The sequence below is a fragment of the Hylobates moloch genome, unplaced genomic scaffold, assembly GCF_009828535.3.
Source record: "Hylobates moloch isolate HMO894 unplaced genomic scaffold, HMol_V3 SCAFFOLD_27, whole genome shotgun sequence".
Classification (NCBI taxonomy): Eukaryota; Metazoa; Chordata; class Mammalia; order Primates; family Hylobatidae; genus Hylobates; species Hylobates moloch.
The window spans coordinates 117,776-135,824 of NW_026652302.1; the positions used below are offsets into that span (position 1 = coordinate 117,776).

The window sequence follows — 18,049 nt, forward strand, 5'->3', positions numbered from 1 at the left end:
TGTTCAAACGAAACATCTTGCTTCCTGAATGACACTTTGGCTTAATTTCACCAGAGTAGCAATTCTTAATCCAAAGCAGTCAAGAAGAATTTGCTCAGTGGTCAAACAGCATTTTTCTGCTTGGAAACCATGAAGGTCCACTGTTGCACAATATTCTTGAGCAAACAAGGTAAAGGTGTCTACAGGAAAGAGGAAAACCAGTAAATGTACCAGACTAGGCTGGGGTCAGAACAATTCATTCACCTTACAACTGCCATTCCAGTCTAGTCCCAAGGTGGCAGATTTAATTTTGGTTAATTCTCAACTTTTCAGGAATATATTATTCACTACTTCCTCTATGCCGCCAAAGCACTTAGTCCGTATTTTCGTTAATGTATTAGCCACATTCTGTCATTGTTAATAATTTGTTCACCTATTTCCACAAATAGACTTTAAGCCCTTGAGGGTAGTGACTGTGTCTTCATCTTCATATTTTTCCAAGTCAAATGGAATGCCTGGCACATATTAGGTACTACATATTGTCTAAAGAATAAAGTTATAAACCAATGACTGAAGTCTACTTATATTCTGATCATGTAGTTACAAGATACTTTGAAAGAATAAATATAACATTCACCAATGCAAAGATTCAAAACAGGTGTGTGATATAATATTAGAAGATAAGGTACAGCAAGGGGCTCTTTTTTGGCTCAAAAAGAAAAATCTAAATCAAATCTAAATCGTTATCTCTAGATTTGGACAAGTTACAGCAACTTTCATTCCAATTATTCATTACCTAAACTCCTGGCCACTTGGGTGACTGGAATGTCAAAGGCATACAAGTTTGCATTATTTAAAAATATTTTCTTAAAGCTCTTTGGGATATTAGTAAGGTCACAGAAAAAGCCAGTGTCACAGGTCAATTCAAATCCTCTCTTTTCATTCACAAAATATTCCTTTATGAGAGGAAATCTTTTGAATTATTACCCACTTTGAATCATTAACCCTAATAATTTGTTTACTAAATGTAAATTTTTTTTTTTTTTTTTTTGAGTCTGGATCTCGCTTTGTTGGCCAGGCTGGAGTATAGTGGCACCATCACAACTCACTGCAGCCTCAACTTGCTGGGCTGAAGCATTCCTCCCACCTCAGCCTCACAAGTAGCTGGGACTTCAGGTGTGCACCATCATGCTTGGCCACTATTTTAATTTTTCGTAGAGACAGGGTCTCACTATGTTGCCTAGGTTGGTTTTGAACTTCTGAGCTCAAGTAATCCTCCCACCCTGGCCTCCCAAAGTGCTGAGATTACAACCATGAGCCACCACATCCAGCCTGAATGTACATTTCTTATTTCAAATTAATTTAATGAACAAAATAATGCCAGTTATAATATATCTCTAAATTTCAGTTACTCCCACTACTCATTTATATAATGGCAACGTAGAAGGAGAATTTATATACTAATAGCATATTCACAGGCCTCTGTGTTGAAAGGAACTTGTATTTCAAGTGAGGGGTAAAACATCTTTTATCAAGACAGTAGGGAGGAATTAATTTGAATTAATGGGATTTTAGGAATGGATCTTTAGACAATTGGGTATAATTGGTTAATAATTTTTAGAGTTGGAAATAATTAGATCATAACTTCTAACAGAGAAAACCTCCAGACTAGATGAGTAGTGTTCTTTACTCTGAGATTCAGTATCAACATTTGCACTGCTTACTCATCAAGGAGACTTGAGGATGGGGGCAAGCACAGAAGACAGTAAGAGACACCTGCCACACAGCATCTCAAAAGGTCTATGTTAGGACTCAGGAGAAACAGATGAAATGAAAATCATGATCAATAAGATCAGGTACTTTGGTTTCTTAGATGTAATGATGGCATTTATGAGAAAGGACTGATATGGACCTAAAGGAGAGAAGAGTGGGGCCTGGGAAATGATGCAGAGAAAAGGATACCTGGTTCTAGGGATCAGCGGACTGTCCCTCACCCCCAAATTTAGGGGTGGTTTGAAAAATAAGAGAAGCACTTTGAGTGGTAGTCCTTGAATTCCCAGGGGGGACCAAGGGCTCCACCCAACATGACTGGAAGCTTTGTGATATAACTGGCACTTTGACATTCCCGCTGCGAGGCAATTCTGTTTTGTTAAGATGCTGGTCATTTTCTAAATGGGAACATCAAGCCACCTGTCTTTCTAGATTTTGCCTGCCAAAGGACTGCCATCTCATGAGCAAGAATATTTCTCCTAGACTGAGACTGTACTAAGCTTAGGGCCCTCCAGATATCTAGATGGGTGGAGGGGGAAGGATGAGCTTCTGGAACTGTTCCTAGCTAGTGAGACAGAGCAGGGGCCCCTCTTGGGGACCTGCAGCCACCTCACCCCCCAACAAGAATGGAATTAAAGGAAAATCTTGAGTTCCTTCAAGGGAAGTTGCAGGCACTTAGCTAGCCCTGAGAAGTAAATGAGCAACTTGATAAGCAAGAAGGTAATAGTAGCTTAAACAGTATCCAAGGACGTTAGAATCACGAAATGTTTGGCTCCTCTACAGAAACTAAAGATAACATCTTAACCTATGTCCCTTAGTTGTTTTTCAGAATCCTAGAACCCCCCACCCCCACCCAAATGGATCTCCACCAGATAAGGGGTAACCAAAGACTGAACTCTTTGTTCTAAATTTCTTCCTGAGGGGCCTTGAGGAGGTCACCTCTCTGGCCCAGAACATTCTACTAATCCCAAATTTTTAGATGACACTTTGCCTTCTTAACTAATTGCAAATCAGAAAATCTTTGAATCCACTTATGATCTTGCTTGGGCTCTTGCTTGCAGATATCCCACCTTTTGAGGTCAAGCCAATGTATAGCATCCACGTATTGATTTAATGACTTTGCCTGCAACCTCTGCCCCCTGTCTTAAAAAGCCTTTATCCTTAAGCCATCTGGAGGTTTGACTCTTAAGCAATAGCTGCCAATTGTCCTTGCCTAGCACCCTGCGAATAAACGCCTTCCTTTCTCCTGCTGCAAACCTCAGTGTGGATATCTCATCTTACTGCGCCGGGCAGCTGGAGTCCAGTTTGGTTTGATAACATTAGGGGCTGGGAGAGTATGCATTCCTATTATAGTCACAATAAGACCCTAATGCTTGAGGTAACTTGGATGAGTTCCTTGCAGCTGAAGGAGTTGAACGAGAGTGTGTGTCTTTCCATTGCACCATTCCTGATGTCCAAATTATATTTATCGATGGAAACTGAATTAAGTTTAACTGACTTCCTGCCTTTTCCTCAAGGATGGAATCTGTGAGAGAATTGTTGCTGCTGCTACTGATGATGATCAAGATATTTAAATTGAACCGCATTTTAAGGTTTTAGTCCTTTATTTCATAACAACTACTGTGAGGTAAATAGGTAGCTACAATTGCACATTCCAGCTAAGGTAGCCTCCCAAATTCCCAGAGGTTATCTAGGCATGCAAATTAAATTTAGCTGAATGCAAATGCACTTCCCTGCTTTGTTTCAATGTCCTGCAAATGAGAAAAAAAAAAAAAGAGAAAAGGCCTTTAAAACATTTTCCATCTTTCTTCCTTTTCCATATCTTTCTGACTGGGGTAGTTCAAATTAGCATAACTCTAAGATACTATTTTAGATCACTTCTTCAAGTCAGTGCTCTTAAGACTGATATTGTCAAAGGGCAAAGGCTAAACCTGATATGTATGTGCTGCTGCAGCCCCTGTAACAGAGCCTGGAACTCACTTAATTTTTTTTTTTTAAGTGTGCCTGATCTTACAGATCCAAATGCCCAGTTCAGAGTTGTTAGATTGGAAGACTGTACACTTATTCCAATGATTCTACCATTAATCTAATCCCTTTTGGAATTCTCTTATTGAAATTCCTATCCTAGACCAAGGCATGTGGTTTGAAAGATTTACTGGTGGCAAACTTTGGTTTTGCGAGAGAATCTGCTATTTAGAGAATGCAAAAGGCATCTGGTGCCCAGTCTGGTAAATAAGTTGAGTAATCTAACTTTTTAATCTCATTCATATGTGATTAGAAATGAACAAGACTAATTTTCTGATGTATGTCTCCATAAACTATATCTGAAAGCAATTCCAAAACAGAAATTTTACAGATGTTTCGAAGAATGGTGGTACCGCTGGAATATGTGTGTCTAGGTGGGCAACCACCTTAAATGGAATTGCATTCCTATTATGCATATTTTTAAAAAATCTTACAAAGTTTTGAGACTAAAAAACAAAATTCCAAGCGGTCCTTATTCCATATTCATGGGCACTGCCTGGAGTGGGCCTGATTGTTGTGATGAGTTTGAGTTTGTGGCCATTCTTGCTGGTCCTTCAAGGTAGAAGAAAGGATGGTGCTGGTACCTTGGCTGCTTGAGCCAATTATGTTTTTACTGGAATTGGAGTAACAAGCTTCTGTGCTACCTATTAACTTCCTACATGCTGAGATGAGAATAGCTTGAAGCTGTGGAAAAATGCTGATATACTTAAAATAAAGAACCAAAATAGCCATATAAACAAACCTCAGGGAATTTTAACCAAGAAATTACTGCCAAATAAATCTGCAGCCAGTCAAAATGCTGAATATTTTATTTTGAAAAGGAACTATATTTTTAGTCTCTGCCATGCTTGTCAAGACTCCACCGTAATAATAAACTAAACCATTCATTTAAAAAAAAAGATGGACGTGACCTTTTTCACAAACCCAATTAGCCACACCATGCATTAGTGGAGACAGAAATGCACAAGTGACTGTTGGCGGTCATAAACACGAGGTCGGGGCATTTGTAGTTCATAACAAGGAATAAGAAACATCTACTGTCAGATGGGAGTTCCACCAAAACTGTTGGCTTCTGTGGGCCCTTCCCACAAGAACAAAAGATGAGCTGAAAAATAAAAGTCAACTCTGGTCATGTTTCATGGCAGTTCAGTAATCTTTTCTTCTCTCTTTTCTTCTTGAATGTTCATTTTATTGCGCTCACTGTTGTGAGGTGAAAGGCTGAAGAAACTAATTATAAAAACAATATGCATCCATCTTAGATAATTTGGAAAATAAGCCAATAATAAAAAAGAAAAGAAAAATTACCCATCCCTCACCATACAGAAGTAATCACTGCTGACATTTTGATATATTGCCTTCTTATCTTCTTTAAATGCATTATAGGTAAATAATTTAAAATACAATTAGGAGGATGCATATGATATTGTCTTTTTCCCTTAGCATATTATAAACATTTTCCTATGTTAGTAAATAGTCTTCCAACAGATAATTTTTGAAGGCTGCACAATAGCCAACCATATGCATAGAACATAAATTTGTCATTGGAATTCCTATTAATAGATATACAACTTCTTTTCATTTATATTAATACATATCTATAATGAATATCTCTTTATAATGTTTTGTGTACTTGTATTAGTCTGTTTTCACACTGCTGATAAAGACATACCTGAGACTGGGTAATTTATAAAAGAAAGAGGTTTAATGGACTCACATTTCCACAAGGCTGGGGAGGCCTCACGATCACGGCCGAAGATGAAGGAAGGGCAAAGGGATGTCTTACGTGGGAGAAGACAAGACAGCGTGTGCAGGGAAACTCCCCTTTATAGACCCATCAGATCTTGTGAGACTTATTTACTATCACGAGAGCAGCACAAGAAAGGTCCACCCTCATGACTCAGTTACCTCCCACGGGGTCCCACCCATGACACGTGGGAATTATGAGAGCTACAGTTAGAGATTTGGGTGGGGACATAGCGAAACCATTATCAGTACTGTTATGATTGTTTCCTTAGTATGCATTCTGAGAAGTGGAATTCCTAAGTCAAAGGATTCTGTGCAGGTTTTAGCTAGTAAGTTTTTTGTTAAAAATAAATGATGCTTCTACTAATATGTTGAAAACTGTTGTAATAATTACCCCCCTCTATTTACTTTTCTTTCAAAGATAAGCATTATCCCTTGAACCTCAGGATTATCAGTCCCATCTCTACTGGGTGCTGCCATATAAAACCAAACATGATATACATACAGGTTCACTGAGATGGACAATGTGTCTCTCACCTCCCTGTCTGCCAGAAGGAATATGGTGGAATTTGCTACGGGATTCAAATGTATATCCAAGAAATGTGACAAATACTTTTAGGGTGCCTGAAAAGGTCAACCTCCATCCTTAGACAGGTGTCTGCATAAGCTTTGCTGAACAATGGGGCTGGGCATTTTATTTTTATAACATGTAGATCACGGATATATGACTCTACCTAAAGCACTCAGATAGAAATCACGAAAGTTTGACTTAAGAGGCTACAAGACTATATTCCATGAAGGTGACTTCTTCTAGAAGACTAAGCTGAAGCAGCCTTTTTGGGCCATGAGGACTGGTGATGAAGCAGAGAGAGCCAGAGGCAATCTGCAAAGGAAGCCAGAGGAAGGAGCAAAGGCACAGAGGGAAGCAGAGAGACATTGGGGTGGGATAGGGAAGGGAGAGAAAAATAGAGCAAGCGTTTAGTTACCAAAGATTTGACTTCCTGTGTATATTCTTCAAGCTTCATGAAATACTCCTCTCATCTTGCAGTAAGTTCCCTTTTACTCAAGCTGACTGAAAAGTGAGCAAGTTATCCTGACCCAAACAATGGGACTGATGTTGATCAGTCTTCCCACTGTGGCAATCTCAGGCACATGCTCTTTGTTATATGGCTAGGTGCTGGTCAGTATCTATTTTTTAAAAGAAGAATGTATAACTGCTGAATGTACCTTAATTTGAAAATGTTGTGTTTTTTCCCTGTAGATAGGTCATATTGGTCAGACCACATGCTGACATGTGAATTTGTTCCCACCAAATGAGTCAGTTGAGATTTTAAAAAGCAAAAACAAAAAACCCAAACACCTCCCAATTGTTCTGGAGGATAAAAAAATGAGCTAGTTGGTCTTACTGGCTTGTACTAACAAAAAATAACCCAAAAAACCTGGCTTCAGTATATTTAAAACAATAACATTAGCTCTTTCTGCTATCCCAGTGGGAACAGAGTTGTAATAAACTGCACATTGTCTGGATTGGTGTGATTTTAACCTGGTAGCGGGATAAAAAATATTTGCTACATGGTTTAAAGTTGAAGTGGCAAGAACAAAGTGCTTTCTTATTCATATTTTCTTAAGAAGCTCTCTGTGCATAGAAGAGTGTGAGCCTGGGATGGGACAGGTGAGACACACTTTGAGGGATGTCAGCTCCTGCTCATTGCTACCTAGATAACGTATACACTAGAACTAAGACAAGACTCTGGGGAGGCTGGAGTGGCTTTGGCTTTTGCTTTTATTTTGGAATAGCAAAATATAGATGAGGAGAAGATGATGCAATTTTTATAGGAGAAAAGAGTGAAGGGACAGGGTGAGGAAACAGCAGAAGTTGCTGTTTCTCTTTCCCCATCTTCTTCCAAAACTGAAATACTGAAGTATCTTAGGCACAGTTTTCTGTGAAAATGCACAGAGATGGTGTCTTAGTCTGTTTGGAGCTGCTGTAAAAGGACACCCAGAGGCTGGGTATTTTATAAAGAACAGAAATTTATTTCTTATAGTTCTGAAGGCTGAACATCCAGAATTGAGGGACCAGCATCTTGTGAGGGCCTTCTTGCTGTGTCATCCCATGGCAGGAGCAGAAGGGCAAGAGAATGGGGACACATGGAAGAAAGCAAGCAAGAGAGGGCCAAATTCGCTTTTCTAATAAACCCGCTGTCACAATAATGAACCTACTCACAAGATAGCAGCATTAATCCATTCATGAGGGCAGAGCTCTCATGACCTAATCACCTCTTAAAAGTCCCACTTCTCAGCTTTGTTGCATTGGGGATTAAGTTTCCAACACTTGCACTTTGGGGGACACATTTAAACTACAGCAGATGGAGATGTGCATGTGGGAGGATCATGAGGAAGCACTCTTGGAAAGAGCATCTGTGAGGAAATAAATGAAGCAGGGTTGGGAAAGGCAGAAGTGAAGCTGCAATACAGCTACAACAGAGGTCTCAGCTGATCCCATGGTTTCTGGAGCTGGGCTGGCCCTTCAGAGTTAGCTCAAATTAAGGCAAGGGGAGTGGTCCTTATAATCTGCATTATCTACCAGTCATTGGATGTGGGCTGCTCCTGTGTCTTCAGCGGGGGTCATAACCTTGGGCAAAGCAGCTTCCTTCTACTGAGAACTTTTCCTGTGGAGGTTCAATTGTGAGCTGTTGGCAGACAACACTCCTGACAGCTAGAAGCAAATGCCTCATCCAAGGGGATCTGAGCAGTGCACCACAGTAGCCACTGGAGTCCACACCTCCCACCAGTTGGGGCCACTTGCTTCATATAGTAAATTTATACTAACTGGGATAAACTCCTCCAGGGCTCCTGGATAACTCTGCCAAAGATATGTTATTAGGATAAACTATAGCCCCTGCTACTGCACCTGGTCCTGAGGCTTCAACTTATACACATTGTCTTTCCTATGACCCGTCCTTGATTCCCTTCACCCTTGGCTAGCACCTGTCTTGGTCGAGGTGTCTTATCTGGTGTGAGCAGACTTCATTCCTGAGAGGTCTGAGCCCCTGGCCACAATGCCCTGCTTAGGCTGTGGCTGCTGCATTTGCCGATTTATCACTAAAATTAGGCCTGGAAGTATAAAGAGATGCTTCATTATATCACTTGGGTGCCTAATATATTCCTTCCTGCCCTATTGTATCACTTCAGTCACACCTGTGATGATCTGGGCCACTTTACCCAGATAATTTACAGCATCCAGGATGATGACATTTTCCTTGTCTGCTGGTCTCTTGGCATGAGGCTCTTGCAGTAACTGGGTGGCAGCTACAGTTTAAGGTTTACTGAGACTCTTACTTTGTTCCCTGGTGGAAGCGTTGCCCTCTGGGGATCAGGATCTCTAGACCACAGAGCCAACTGTTGCAGGGATGGGCAATTTCAAGTCCCCATGCTGGAGTTGTGATAAACAGGGCTGCTCCTACTTCCACCCCTTGGTTCCTCCTGGACCTGGGTTATAGAATACATCAGGGGACACAGCTCAGTAATGTTTATTGATTTAGGATGTATACAGCATTCTGGAGAAGAGTGCTCCATATTTGCAGAGTGTCACTTCTAAACTAGTGCCTCAGCTGCACCTTCATAAAGCTGTTTAATTTTTATCAGGCACCAATGTGCTAGGTGGGACTGTATGTGATAGACTGCAGTGGATCCCGTGGTTATGTGCCCACTGCTATACTTCCTTTGTTGCATAGTAAGACCCTTCTCCAAGACGATGTTAAGCAAGATCCCATATCAATTGGTCCAACACTCAGTAAGGCCTGTGATCATGGTGATGGCTGAGGCTTGGCAGGCAGGAGAGCAAACTTGAAATACATATTTGCTCTCAGTCAATATGAATGACTGCTCATTCCTGGGTAGAAATGGTCCAGTGAAGTCAAGTTGTCACCAAGTGGCTGATCTCCTTGAGGGATGGTGCCAAACTAGGGTCTCAGTGTTGGCTTTGTTCCCGTAAAGTTGGTTGCAGCAATAGCAGGACTATTGGGCCCAAATATAGCCTGCATGCCTGCCCCCATGGCCTCTGTCCATGAGCCCATTGTGCCAACATTTGGCATAGCTGGTGACAGAAGCTGGCTGTTGTCAACGGGTCAAATCATTCCATCTCCTTGGTTGTTTAGTGAGTCTTCTATGATGAATGTTCTGTGATGGACATTAACATGGGAAACAAAGTCCCTCCCACGTGGTTTCTGCTCCCCTATGTCCATCTGCAGCCTCTTCTCCAGACCCCCTGTCTCTGACCTTCCAAACTTTCTTTTGACAGATCCAACCAACCAGTCACATGGTTTATCACTGTCCATGAAACCACCTATCATCTTGACTCGAGCTACTCTCTTACCACATCGTGGATGACTAAGTGTGCTGCCTAAAGCTCTGCTCACTGGGAGATCCCTCCCCACTGCTGCTTTCAGTGCCATTTGTGAGACGGGCTGTGACACAGAAGCCACCCGTTTTTAGCTTGTACTCACACACCAAGACAACCATCCATTGGTGAGCCCTGCTCAGCCTTTTAAAAAATTCCTTTAGCTTCTCATAAGCGATCTCCCTCCCCCACACAGCTGTATTGGTGAGCTCAGGGAGGGTGCATGTGTGGTACTATTAGATGTCATGTGGTGTTGGGCCACCTCTTCATGCAGCTTCATTGAGTGCTCTGATCCTGATGCACCACTTCCGTCTTATGATGCATTGCTGTTGGGCGTGCCACTGAGCTTCTTAGTGAGTCTTGCTCCCTTCTAACCAGCTCTGTCCTTGCTGCTCAGGGGAACAGGCTTTTTGGCTGCATGTGGAAGATCCATTCTGGCATGCTCACCTCTACAAGCCTCTTCTCCCCTTCACTGTTTGCTGCAGCAGCTCTAGCATTTCTCCTACATTTATTGCAAATGCATTTTCCAAGAGGTTGAGAGCCTCCTAGCAGCATATCAGCATCATCTTCTGGGATCCTTGCAGGAGTGTTGAATTCTGAATTACAAGATGATGCTCCCATATCAATGAGCCCTGCCCCGCTTATCTGAGTTGATCTTCTCTTCCTTCATGCATCAACTTGGGATCCAGCCCCATGCATGTCCCTCAAACCCCAGCTCTAGCTAGCACTGGTCGGCTAGGTCCTGTGGCTTTTTTTAAGCATAGAGACCATGTCCTGGCTTAACAAGCTCAGCACTTCCCATGCTGGCTCATGTGACTTGATCCTGTGTATTGGTGTGATGTCCAGGAAGACAGATAGGGTAGATCCTGAAAGGCTCACGTGCTGTCTTTAAGTTAGAGGATCCTGTAATGTCTTCAAGCAAGAGGTCAATGTCAGTCTTAGTAGAAGGCAGTAGACTACTTCTGCAATCCAGGAGCACCAAAAGCCTCTGGATTTTTAAAGTTCTTGAGCACATCAAGCCAAATCTTCACATTGCAAGTCTTAGGGTCCCCTACACATTCTCAATTTTTTGTAAATAGAATCGTATGATTTTTGGCAATTCTGTATCCTCCATTTTCCACACAAAAATATTTCCAGGATATCTTTCTGTGTCAACATACATACATTTATGTTAGGTTAAACTATATGAAAAGACAGATATTCAAATGTTTTGAACCTGCAAAAATGGCACTAGAGTTTAACCGAATGGAACTTGTTCTTCCTGCAGAATTCCCATTTTGGTAAATAGCTGTTCCATCTTTCTGGTTGCTTAGGCCAGAAACCCTGGAGTCATTTTTTTCCTCCTTATTTTTTTCTCAGACCTCTAAACCAATGTGGCAGCAAATTCCATCTACTCTACCTTCAAAATGTATCCAGATCTTACTCAAACTGTGTCACCTTCATGGCTACCACTCTGAATCATCATTTCTCACCTGGGTTATTCTAATAGCCTCCTAACTGGTGACCTTTCTACTGCCTTTATCTTCCTTCTAGCCATACTTTAAAAAATATGTTTTAAATATTTTGTAGAGATGGGGTCTCTCCATGATGACCAGGCTGGTCTCAAACTCCTAGCCTCAAGTGATTCTCCACCCTTGGCCTCCTAAAGTGCTGGTATTGCAGGCATGAGGCACTGTGCCCAGCCCCTTCTACCCAATCTTAACAAAGGAGCCAGAGGGATCCTGTAAAACATAAATAAGATCATGGCTGTTGTCTGCTCAGAATTGTCCAAAGATCTCCCATGTCACTTAGAATAAAAGCTAAACTCTGTGACAAGCCCTGTGTAACTTGGCATCTCTGATCTTGTTGATCCTCTAGTTTACTTCTCTGCTGCTCACTTTCTTCTCTTATTCAACCAGTCTCCTTTCTGTTCCTTGGGCACATCCGGCTTGCTCCTGCCTCAGCACCCTTGCATCTGCTGTTCCATAAGTCTAGAAGGCAGCTTACCCTAATGTCCATATGGCTCTCCCTTTTCTCCTTCACATTTTTACTCAAATGTCACCTTCCCTCATCTCCCTATTTTAAATGGCATCCTTCTTTGGCCTCCCTAGTCCTCTTGCCTGCTTTATTTGTATCCATAGTGCTTCTTGACATCTAACATATAATATATTTTCCTCACTTATTTTGTTTACTGTCTCTCCCCACTAGAGTGTAAGGTCAAGGAGAGCAGAACATTTTGCCGGCTTTGTTTACCTCTGAAGAAACTAGAATAGTGCCTGACATACAGTAACCATTCAAAAAAAAATGTTGACTGAAAGAATGGATGAATGGATCATTCTTAATGACTTCATCATCTGTATAGATCTTAATTTACCCAGTTCACTCACTGGTGGACATTTGTTTCGATTTGTTTCCATCATGAAAAAAGCATCCTCAGATATCCTTGTGAAAACATTTTTGGGGACAATCTTCTAATTCTAATGGAACTGATGTTTCCCAAAAGAGAAAATGGAGTTTAGTAACCGTAACAACACTAATAAACAGAATTTCATTGTTTTGACTTTATCTTAGGGCTACAAAGCTTGCAAAATACACATGAGAAAATAGATGTCAACTGAAGAACCACAAATAAATTTCTTCTCAAAACGTCGAGATGAGGTTTGTGTGAAGGCATGCCGAAGTACATGAAGGAAGTTAAAAGAAAAGTTCTTATCTTTCTCCTGTGTACAATCCATCCTCCCTCTTTGTTATTTACTGTCTTGGCAACAGCCGAGAAACTTTAATTTCACTTTGACTCCTCTTTAATCCCCATCACCACAATCCATCATAAGGTGTCATCTTCGTGTGTGAATGCTGGTGCTTATCATCTCTTACATTTTTTTCTTTTCTATATTTCCCTTCCCAGTCCCTGCCTGCCCTATTCAGCTCTCATCTTAGCTGAATCCCTGCAAAGCTAAAAGCTAAAAGAAGAGCTGAAAGAATCATTTCCCCAAACTATTTCCCCAAATTCCGTACCCAGAGGGATTCTAATCTGGAAACCTTCTTGCAGAATGAACTCATGTCATCCGGGGTCTGGAGCACATTGGGGCAGCCATTGAGAAATGCTTACATTAAATTAGGACTGGGTGCAGTGACTGATGCCTGTAATCCCAGCTACTCAGAGGGCTTGAGCCCAGGAGGTTGAGGCTGCAGTAAGCTATGATCACACCACTGCACTCCAGTCTGGGCAAGAGAATGAGATCCTGTCTCTGAAAAATAAAAATGTTGCCTCAACCGCATAAGTGATTTTGTTTATGAAAACATGTGAGACATTTGTGGGGGACCCCAGGAAATATTTGGATGGAATTTAGAGGTGCCCAAGGTCTTGCACTAGCAGGTAGGGGTAATAAGTTATTACATTTTGGATTATTGCTGTTATTGTAACAGCACCTGTATATCCCCAGTGAGGTCTGCATTGGACAGAGACAAATGCAGTGACATTTTACAAATCTTAAGCTAGCAACCAGCACTGAAGTGTTTTTTATTTGTCAATCCCTGCATGTCAGAAACAATTGGAAACTCCTTAACCCATAGTTTCAAGATGTTTGTAAATTCTTTTTTCTTTATTTTAGATACTTTATAGTCTAAGAATAATTTTTATCTCTGGCTCATCCTCTACCCAAGTGTCTAATGCCTTTGTGAATTTATGATTCAAAATTAATTCCCCCCCAAGTTAGCCTTGTATAAACAAATGATTATAGAAATGATAAAACAAATGTCAAAGTAAAATATTAAAGGGTACAGAATTTCACGAATGAAAAGACATAAAAGTGTTGCAATCTGGGCGGGACAGGGAATTGGAGAGGAGTGTGGGTATGCAGAAAAACGTTATTAAAGCATTTCAGTAAGTGATTGGGTAAGAAGACAGAGTCTAAGTTAAATCAGGGCTCAACCTGTCAGCTTGTGGCTTGAGAAGCATCATCTGGTCAGCAGTGGCCAGTCCAATGTCAAAATCTCTAATGGACACGTCCCAGCTCCTGTGGCCAGCCAGAGGTGCTAATGCTGGCCTTCACTGGGCAAGTGTGTAAATCCAGAACAAAAATTCTAATGTCATATTGCTATTGTTATGTAAGGTATGTATTTGTAGGGATTGCATGAATGTAGTAAGTTTTGTCATTACTATACCACTTTAAGTATGCTTTATCTTATTTTAAGATATGTGAGATTAAAGTAATTGACTTTATTAATGAAACAGAACGGAGGCCTCAGAAATAACACCACACGTCTACCACCATCTGATCTTTGACAAACCTGACACACACAAGCAATGGGGAAAAGATTCCCTATTTAATAAATGGTGTTGGAAAAACTGGCTAGCCATATGCAGAAAACTGAAACTGGACCCCTTCCACCTTACAGAAAAATCAACTCAAGATGGATCAAATACTTAAACATAAGACCTAGGACCATAAAAATCCTAGAAGAAAACCTAGGCAGTACCATTCAGGACAGAGGTGTGGGCAAAGACTTCATGTCTAAAACACCAAAAGCAACGGCAACAAAAGCCAAAAATGACAAATGGGATCTAATTAAACTAAAGAGCTTCTGCACAGCAAAAGAAACTATCATCAGAGTGAACAGGCAACCTACAGAATGGGAGAAATTTTTTGCAATCCTTCCATCTGACAAAGGGCTAATGTCCAGAATCTACAAAGAACTTACAAATTTACAAGAAAAAAGCAAACAACCCCATCAAAAAAATGGGCAAAGGATACGAACAGACACTTCTCAAGCGAAGACATTTATGCAGCCAACAGATACATGAAAAAACGCTCATCATCACTGGTCATTAGAGAAATGCAAATCAAAACCACAATGAGATACCATCTCACGCCGGTTAGAATGGTGATCATTAAAAAGTCAGGTTCTGGAGAGATTGTGGAAAAATAGGAATGCTTTTACACTATTGGTGGCAGTGTAAATTAGCTCAACCATTGTGGAAGACAGTGTGGTCTTTCCTCAAGGATCTAGAACTAGAAGTACCATTTGACCCAGCAGTCCCATTACTGGGCATATACCCAAAGGATTATAAATCATTCTACAATAAAAACACATGCACACGTATGTTTATTGTGGCACTATTCACAATAGCAAAGACTTGAAACCAACCAAAATGCCCATCAATGATAGACTGGATTAAGAAAATGTGGCACATACACACTATGGAATGCTATGCATCCATAAAAAAGGATGAGTTCATGTCCTTTGCAGGGACATGGATGAAGCTGGAAACCATCATTCTCAGCTAACTATCACAAGATCAGAAAACCAAAAACCGCATGTTCTCATTCATAAGTGGGAGTTGAACAATGAGAACACGTGGGCACAGGGAGGGGAACACCAAACACTGGGGCCTGTCGGGGGTGGGAGGCTAGGGAAGGGATAACATTAGGAGAAATACCTAATGTAGGTGATGGGTTGATGGGTACAGCAAACCACCATGGCACATGTATACTTATGTAACAAAATTGCATGTTCTGCACATGTAACCCAGAACTTAAAGTATTAATGATAAAAAAGAGAAAACACATACACACACACACACACACACACACACACACAAGTTATTGGCTTTATTATATTTTAAAGTTTATTAGAGTTATCATAGATTGAATGCTAGGAAAGAATGTTCTTATTAAATTTATTAAATCTGCATTATAGGCATTTGAGCAATTCAGATGTGTTAAATACCTAATTGTAGTTCAAAGTGTCTAAGAAAATTTTGTTATTTAAGACAGGAAATTTTAGTTTTTTAACTTATGAACTAATTTAAACATTTATCAAGGAATGTGAAAATAGCTCTTCTTATTTTTGGACAATTGCTATATTTCTAAATAAAAAAAAGATTTGCAAACTGAATTTAAATGTTCAGAAAAATGGAGATTCTTAATTTATAGCTTTAATAACTTGAATACTAATGTTAAATCCTGCTACAGTCAATGATTGGGCAAGCAGACAGAATCTTTCTTTCTGGACATACGAACTCTGATTTTTAAGAACTCCAATGATAATTCCCATTGTGATCTCAGAGACACAGAGTAACTTAGTCCACATAGACCGAGTTCCATATTGGGGAAACATGCCATGGGAGAGGGGTTGTGCACGTGCAGTTCCCATGTGGGTCATGCTGTTCCTAGACGCTGAATGGAATGTCTAACTCACTCCTCATTTTTCAAAGTTTCATCTTTTCATAGCTGCTTGAATTCTTCAAGATCTTTCTTCTCCCCCACAACATTATTTAGACTCATTTATATTGCCATATGTAGCCATTTAATATTCATTCCATTCTATGAATGTACCACTGTTATTTATTCATTTTACTGTTGATGGAAATTTCAGGTTGTTTTCAGCTTTTTATTTATTATAAGCAATTTCTGTTATAAATAATCTTATACTCATCACCTGTTTGCACATGCAAGACTTTTGCTAGTATCTGTAAATATCTAGGATTGGGATTGAAGGGTGAATTAAAATAGGTGATGCCAAAGATTGTACTGATTTTTGCTGTACATCAGCATAGGAGACATCCTGTTGCTTCATGTCTTTATGAATACTTGATAGTGCCAAGATTTTTAATATTTGCCAGTCCTGTAGGACTAAAATTTTTTACCAATGGGGTTTTAATTTGTATTTCTCTGATTACAAATGAGCTGAGCATCTTTTAATGTTTTTAATATTTGGTTTCCTTCCTTTGTGAAATATTCATTTTGGCCCATTTTTTCATTGGGTTATTTATTATTTTTAATAGACCTTGACACATAGGAAGAGATATGTATTGTATGTGCTATTAATTCATAGGAGTTCTTTATATATTCATGATCCTGATCCTTTGTCAGTTTGATATGTGGCAAATATCTTCTTCCAGTTGATGGTATGTATTTTTTCTCTTTTAATGGCTATTTTTGAGGAACATAAATTCTTTTAATGTAATTTATTTTGTCAATATTTTCCTTTATAATTTCTATCCTTTGAATTGTGTTCAAGAGTGGCCTAAGTACCCTGAGGTGATAAAGATATTCCCCTATATTTTCTTCTAAAGATTTTTCATAAAAACACCCTTTTATTTTGAAACACCTTCAACCTAATAGATATGTTGAAAAGATAAAAATAGTACAAAGGACCTCAGTATACCCTATTCCCAGATGCACATATTATTTACATTTTACTCCCATTTTCTTTTGCATTCTCTCTCTCAACTTTTGAAAATCTCTTTCTTGAAATCTTTAATGGTAAAAGTAAGTAAATCATGGCCCTTTACCCAAAATGCTTCTAATATATTTTTTTTAGGAATAGGGATATGTTTCTAAAAGTTTAAAAAATTTGCTTCCCCCATTTAAATTCTTGGTCCATCAATAATTCATTTTTGAGTAAGTTATGAGGCAGAGAGACAATATACATTTTTATGGAGCTATCTAAGAGTCCCACACTCTCTGCGAATAATCCAACATTTCCTCTGTAATGTTACTTGCAACAAATGTCAAGATTTCACATGTGCATGGATCTCAGCCTGGGCTCTTCAGTTTGTGCCTTTGGTCTGTTTGTCTGTCCTATTAAGACAGACTACATTATCTTAATTACTATAGCATTGTAGTAAGTCTTGATATCTGGCTGGGGAAATTTCTCTATATACTTTGTCTTCTTCAAGAGTGTTTTAATGACCATAAGATCTTTAATCTTTCATGTAAATTTTAGAATTAGTTTGTCAATTGCCAGGAAAAGTCACTTGGGGATTTTGATGAGAAATTCATGAAATCCATTGTTAAATTAAATAAGCAGGAGGCCAGTAAACTGAGGTTGTCTTTGTACCTTGATTTCCTATGCAACAAACTGCAGTCTCACTTAGCGTATACTTAAACTCAACATTTTTTTCTAACAAATGGCTGGGTTTCAGCCAATCACAGGTAGCCAACTGATTACATCATGAGAAAATAAGCCAAATGCCAGCTGTAGCGATTCAGATGGTTTCTCTACTTGGCTTCCATATTCAGTCTATTTCCATAGCTCACTGCTCATGCTCCTGGGTAGAGCTCTCTGAACCTCTTCTGGTTCTGAGTGCTGCCTGATTCATGAAATGTTCTTTGCTCAGATAAATTCTGCTAAACTTAATTTGTCTGA

The 18,049-nt window shown here is 39.8% G+C and overlaps 1 protein-coding gene across 2 annotated transcripts in view; it reads right to left on the reverse strand.

Moving 5' to 3' along the window:
• Window positions 1–6,172: 6,172 nt before the first annotated feature.
• Window positions 6,173–18,049, reverse strand: part of LOC116463095 (uronyl 2-sulfotransferase) — a 423,370-nt gene continuing 411,493 nt past the window's right edge. For both annotated transcript variants that reach the window (XR_004246562.2, XR_004246558.2), the window contains one exon: window positions 6,173–6,400. The gene's annotated coding sequence lies outside the window, so the exon portion shown is untranslated. The remainder of the gene's footprint in view (window positions 6,401–18,049) is intronic.